The following is a 6645-nucleotide window of genomic DNA, read 5'->3' on the forward strand; positions in this document are numbered from 1 at the left end:
GTAAAGAGGTCCCAAAGGGAATCCTTTCAAAATAAATAGGTGCTAATAAGAAGCCTACACTTATAAAAGGACATGATAATGTTCCATCACAAAATAGCAGGACTTATTAAACTTCCTCATGATGAAAACAAGAGACTTGGAGAAACCTCTCAGGAAAAATAAGTCAAGTAGCATTACAACCAAATAGAAATAAAAAGAAAGAAGCTGCCCACACATAGGAGCAAGGGACGGAGTAGGAAAAAACTTTATGGTTTCTCGCCGCGAGCACTCCATTCGGCAGCCATACCAACAGCATGGTCACCATATAAGGAGAAGTCGAAACCTGGATTATGCCTCCACATACCATATAAGGTGTGCTTTATTGACTTGTACTTGACCTCTGCTGATTCCACCTTGAGAGCACTGATCCTCTCCTGCAATGCCTTAGCTTTAGCTTTTGCTCTCTTCTTACTCTTAGACGAAGAGGAAGCCTTCGCAAAGACTGCTTCTATCTTGAGGTTGGCCTCGGCAAGTTGCTTCTCAAACTCTTGGATCCTAATAATAAGTCGATCTTTTTTCGCCTCGGCCGAGGACAAGTCTTTCGCCGAAGCTATTAAGCGCCGAGCCATGAGAGAAGTCTGCAAAAGAAAAGGCGAGTACATATAAGAGGCCAAGATACATGAGGCATATGTATAAGGAACCTCACATTATAAAGTATCACAAGATACAAACTTACCCAGGTAGTTGAATGAATGAGAGTCTCCCCGAGCTCTGACATATTAAAACTCTCAATGCCACTCCACTCGGCCTCGACAATGTCCTCAGCTGCACGAGTATACCTCTTCACACAAGGAGCTGACACGTACTTCACCCATGGCACCCCCTTCAAACAGGAACATCTGGATGAACAGGAACAAACGACTCGCTGGCAGAACGAGGTGGGGGTGCGGAGGTGCAAGGTGGAGGACCGCCTGAGGCACCATGGACAAATGAGGCACCGAGGAAATTTTCAAACTCGTTGTAGGAAGGCGGGACGTAGCGCCTCGGATTGGACTTCAGTGCACGTGAGTGAGAAGCCATATCAGGGTCCGCAGGAGCAGATGGCACGCGCCACCTAAAGGCAAGAGACAGGAGAGCAAGGCGATTCGCTTTAGGGGAAACTTCATTTTGGACCCATTCATTATCAGCATCATCAAAATCATGGTCCGTCGTGATGGTTTTCTTCTTTCTCTCTGTGATGTGCCACAACAAGTCAGGGTCGGAAACCTTTGAAAGACCGTAAGCGTTAAGGTTTGCGACAGTAAAAAGGTAGACAACCATTTTCTCTTAAATGTCCATGGTAACAAAAGACTCCATGGGCATAATTTCCAGATCGAGTACATCAGGAAGCTCCAGAAGCTCTGAACAACCAGCTCCATTATTATCACATAAACAATTATTATAGTAGCATATTAACGCGATGAAAAAGAAGGAGGCACTTACTTGGGGAGGTATGGAAGCGCTCGCGAATTGAAAGGGGACCGTTAAAAAAAAGAAGAAGTCATGCTTCCACGACCCAGGGCTGGAAACAGATCCTTCAATCAAAGGGACCTGAGAATTAGCTTCCTGCGAGAAATAGAAACCCTTTGATTTTGTAGTGGGCATGATGTTGTACATGAATGGAACTTCTTTGGATGTCGGGGCGCGGCGCGTACACTTCTGAAATGACATGTAAAGACAGTTGAGAGTCAACCAGCTATTGGGTGCCAACTGAAGTGGAGCAAGAACAAAATGCTTTAGTATCATGACAAAGAACAGATGTAGAGGAATGGTACCACCCGCCTTCAAGATGTGCTCACTAAACATTGTAGAGCCGAGAGGTGGTTCATGGGCACGACACTTGCTAGTAGGCACATAACATTGGTACTCCTTACCAATCTGGTAATTTTCTCCCAACTCAACTAATTTTTTCTCTGAAACATGGGAGACAAGGGAGGCCTCCAATAAAGGACTAGGATCCCGCTTTTCATGAGCTATGTTCCGACGTCCTCTCTTCCACATATCTGAAAGACCAAAAGCAAACGGTGAAGTTAAGACAAGGCATTTTACCTTCCACTTCTTCCTGCTCGCAAGAGTTTTCCTAGACGTCAAACATGGGAGCATCAAACGTGGGTAGATTATAGATAGTGATTGGGGAGAACTAGGATCGACACCAGGAAAATTATTTGGGGCCTCTTCATAATGAGGAGAGCCTAGATGTGAAGGTTCAAGTGGGAGGTTGTCTTCCATTGTAGGTCAAGAAGGTTCATTCTAAGGCTGACTATATAATCATCGGGATCGAAGGAAAAAGGAGCTCCATTGCCCCTCAAAATCGAGTCTATCTCACTTTCAACAATCCAGATCTTTTGCCCAAGTTCAGCTAATTATTCCAAGTGACACATGCAGGCTTTCCTCAAAGTTTCATATAGGCGGTATGGGCTATCTACGGAAGGTTCCGAGTCTGATAAGGACAACTCTATGGGTTCAATGCTCGAAGGAATGCTAGACGAGCCATCTAATGCCATGAAGCGGCACCTGATGAAGGACAGGTGTGGACGTGTGTGTGGAAAATATGGTGTGCTACAAGATACAAAGGAACGAGCTTAAGCCCCTAGGCACATACACATAATGAGAGGCAATGTGGGACATATATACTACCATACAGAGATGATTCATGACAAATGAGGGTGCCAACATAGGTAAAGAACACCACCTCCAAACACTTCCTTAAGCCTACTTAGCATAGAATGCTAAAGGTTTAAATAAGGGAATACCTCGAGTAGATAAGGAACCACTGGCGGAAGCTCGTAACCACAAGAGACATTCACCACCGTCGCTACCTTAGTACCATGCACCACCTGCCTACACGCATAAGAAGAAAAAGGATGCAAATGTTAGCACCTTGTTGGATATGTGAATATTTATATGAATATATGTTGTGAAGGATAGAACCTCCCACCAATTAGGAATCTAAATAACCAATGAGAATGTTGTGGTTACAGGGGATATATCTATCTTGAATGCTTTAGCTGGTCATGGCCACTCTCGTTCTCTTCGTTTTCTTGGTGTGATTTGTTGGGAAAACTTATACAGGTTCTTGTTTATTTTCATGTAAATCTTATATTAAACAAATTAATGAAAGACAACCTAGAACATGTTTCGATAATTGAATTTAATACAGAGATAATGATAAGAACACTTACATTATACGCAGCGAAATGTATTAGTCATTCCTTCAGTTTCTTTAACCCTTAAATCCTTTCTGTAATAAGGTATCACCAAGAAACTAAACCGACATTCAAATTTCTTCACATCCTTCCAAAGTATACTCAGAATCACCTAGACTAAAGTGGGAAATTCTCTACACATGAGGTAGATACAAATAGAAGAAGAATAGAAGAGAATATTGAGGCTTAGAAAATGACTTGTGCTGTAGAGAGAATCTAAAACCTAGAGCATCAAGAATAGATCTTCTGTCAAATACTATTTCAAAAATCTGATTTCAACTCTCACTTAGCATTCCTTTTATAGGCTCAATTATGTCATTTGTTTTAATTAAAAAATCAATAAAATAATAGATAATATCAGCCATTAGGTCAAAATTCTCATGGGCTTTAGGCCTGTAAAATTTCACATTTAATTATAAGCTCATTGGACTTAAAATTAAGGCATGTATTATTTTCTATTGATTTAATTAATTAAATAATTATTTAAATCCTTTATCAAATTAATTATTTATAATTTGAACCTTGATTTAAAATTATTTCTTAATTTAGACACCAATTTTTCTTAATTAATAAATATGCCCTAAAATCTATTTTCTTCTCTAAAATGTATAACTTTGTGAAATTATCCAAAATTGACCTGGTCAACTTTGATAATTCTAATTGATAATTAAATCAATTAATTGAGACTATCTAGATGATTTTATCCAAAATACAGTGGGGACCATGGGCCTATGAAATCAAGCTCCAATAAGTTATCATAAATTTAACAAATAAATTTACTAGCTTATTAATTCATCCTGACTCCACTAAAGACTCAGAATTGCACTCTTGAATTCATAGAATGCTCTATAAGCAATATAGATAGGTTATTAGTTATCCATTATTACAACCATAATTATCACTCAATCCTCTATAGATGGTCTATAATGAGATGAGACTAAAATAATGTTTGACCTCTCATTGTATTTTATCCTTAAAACACTTAGTTCCTTGTAAATGATATTTCAGTAAACTAATATTAATTACTTAAATAAGATCTCTATCATTTAGCACCTTGAACCAAACTAAAAGAAAACCATTGTTTTACTTCTTCATCAGAAGCTATAGATGTTCATATCTATGATTAACAGTCCCACCTAGTTATACTACTGAGTTCCCAAGATGTAAGTATGGGCTAGTCCGTAGGGTAAGCTGGTAACAAATAAGTCAAAGAAGTCAAATGATACAATTAGTTAGAATACTAACCACTCAGAATTAAGATTGAATTGACCCATGGTCAACTATATGATATGACTATAATAGATAATAACAATATGTTTACTTATCTTGTCTCCTGTCAATACCGGTCCAGTCCAATGTAACAAATACATCCGATCTTATCAACTTTACTAATGTTCTGGAAAGAACATAACACTACAATGTGTAAGTAGATCATATCGTAGATTGACAAGTCAGTGTAAATCCTATGCACTGACTAATCTTAGGACTAACTTATGTTTGAACATATAATCATATTTATATTCTACTGTGATTACGTCACTATAGATACGATTAGCTATATGCTCGAGATTTAATAGAAGTTTATATTAAACAAATAATCATGAAAATAAAACATGTGAGCAAAGTGATTGACCAAATCAAAAATTAATTTGTATTCTTTTATTGATAATAAATGAGATTACAAAGAAATTGAGTTTTAATTAGGGCATAAAACCCCAACAAACTCTCACTTGCACTAATTGAAACTAATGCCGTAATTCTACTAATCTCATTTCCTTGATATGCTTATCAAATGTAGCTTCTGGTAGTGTCTTTGTAAACGGATCCATAAGATTGTCTTCAGATGCAATCTTCATAACCTTCACATCTCCCCTAGCCACATATTCTTGAATTATGTGATACTTCCTTTCTATATGCTTACTCCTCTTGTGATTTCGAGGTTCTTTCGAGTTGGCTATCACTCCTGTGTTGTCACAAAACAACACATGTGGTTTTTCCATATCCGAAATAACACCAAGATCTGAATAAAACTTCTTTAGCCAGAATATTTCCTTAGCTGCTTCAGACGCAGCTATGTACTCAACCTCCATGGTGGAATCTGAGATCGCAGACTGCTTTATGCTTCTCCATATCATAGCTCCACCCCCAAGAGTAAACACCATTCTAGAAGTAGACTTCCTATCATCGACATCAGTATGAAAATCTGAATCGGTGTAGCCTACAAGGTTCAAAACACCACCCTTGTAGACTAACATATAATCCCTAGTCCGTCTTAAATACTTCAGAATATGCTTAACTACTATCCAATGTTATGGTCCTGGCTTTGATTGATACCTGCTCACTACTCCCACTACATAGCAGATATCTGGTCTAGTACACAACATAGCATACATTAGACTTCCAACTGCAGATGCGTAAGGAACTTTTCTCATTTCATCTTCCTCTTCAGGAGTCTGGGGAGACTACTTCATTGAAATATGAATTGCATGGCGGGATGGTAGACACCCTTTCTTGGAATTTTTCATTGAGAAACATTCAAGCAATTTATTAATGTAAGCTGCTTAAGATGGAGCTAAGAGTTTGTTCTTTCTATCCCTAATGATCTGGATACCTAGAACATAACTCGTTTCACCCAAATCCTTCATCTGGAATTGAGTGCTCAGCCAATTCTTCACATCTCATAATTTCTTAATATTGTTTATGACGAGTAAGATATCGTCTACATAAAGAACTAGGAATATCACTATTTGATTTGCCTTCACTTGGTAAACACAAGGCTCATCAATATTTTGTTCAAAGCCATAGGTTTTGATTATTTCATCAAACCTAAGGTTCTAGGAACAATAAGCTTGCTTAAGTCCATAAATGGACCTATTAAACTTGCAAACTTTTCCATCTTATCCAGCTACTTTAAATCCTTCTGGTTGATCCATATAAATGACTTTGTCAAGCTTCCCATTAAGAAAAGTTGTCTTGACGTCCATTTTCCGTATTGCATAGTCGAGAGCGGTTGCTATGGATAGGAGGATGCGAATGCACTTTAGCATGGCTACCAGACTAAAAGTTTCCTCATAGTCCATGCCTTCTCTTTGGGTATAACCCTTTGCCACTAATCGAGCTTTATAAGTTTCGATATTTTCATCAATGCCTCATTTCTTCTTGTAGATACTTGCACCCAATGGCCCTAAAGTCACTAGGTGCTTCCACAAGATCCCAGAAAAAATTTGAGTACATGGACTCCATTTCCTATTTCATGGCTTCGAGCCATAGTTCCTTTTTAGGACTAGCCATTGACTGTTTGAAAGACAACAGATCATCGTCACTAGTGTCACCAACAACCATATTGGTTTCACCATCCAAACCATAGCGAACTAGGTTCCTAGAAACCCTCCCACTACGACGAGGCTCCGTGACTATTTGC

The sequence above is a fragment of the Humulus lupulus genome, chromosome X, assembly GCF_963169125.1.
Source record: "Humulus lupulus chromosome X, drHumLupu1.1, whole genome shotgun sequence".
Taxonomy (NCBI): domain Eukaryota; kingdom Viridiplantae; phylum Streptophyta; class Magnoliopsida; order Rosales; family Cannabaceae; genus Humulus; species Humulus lupulus.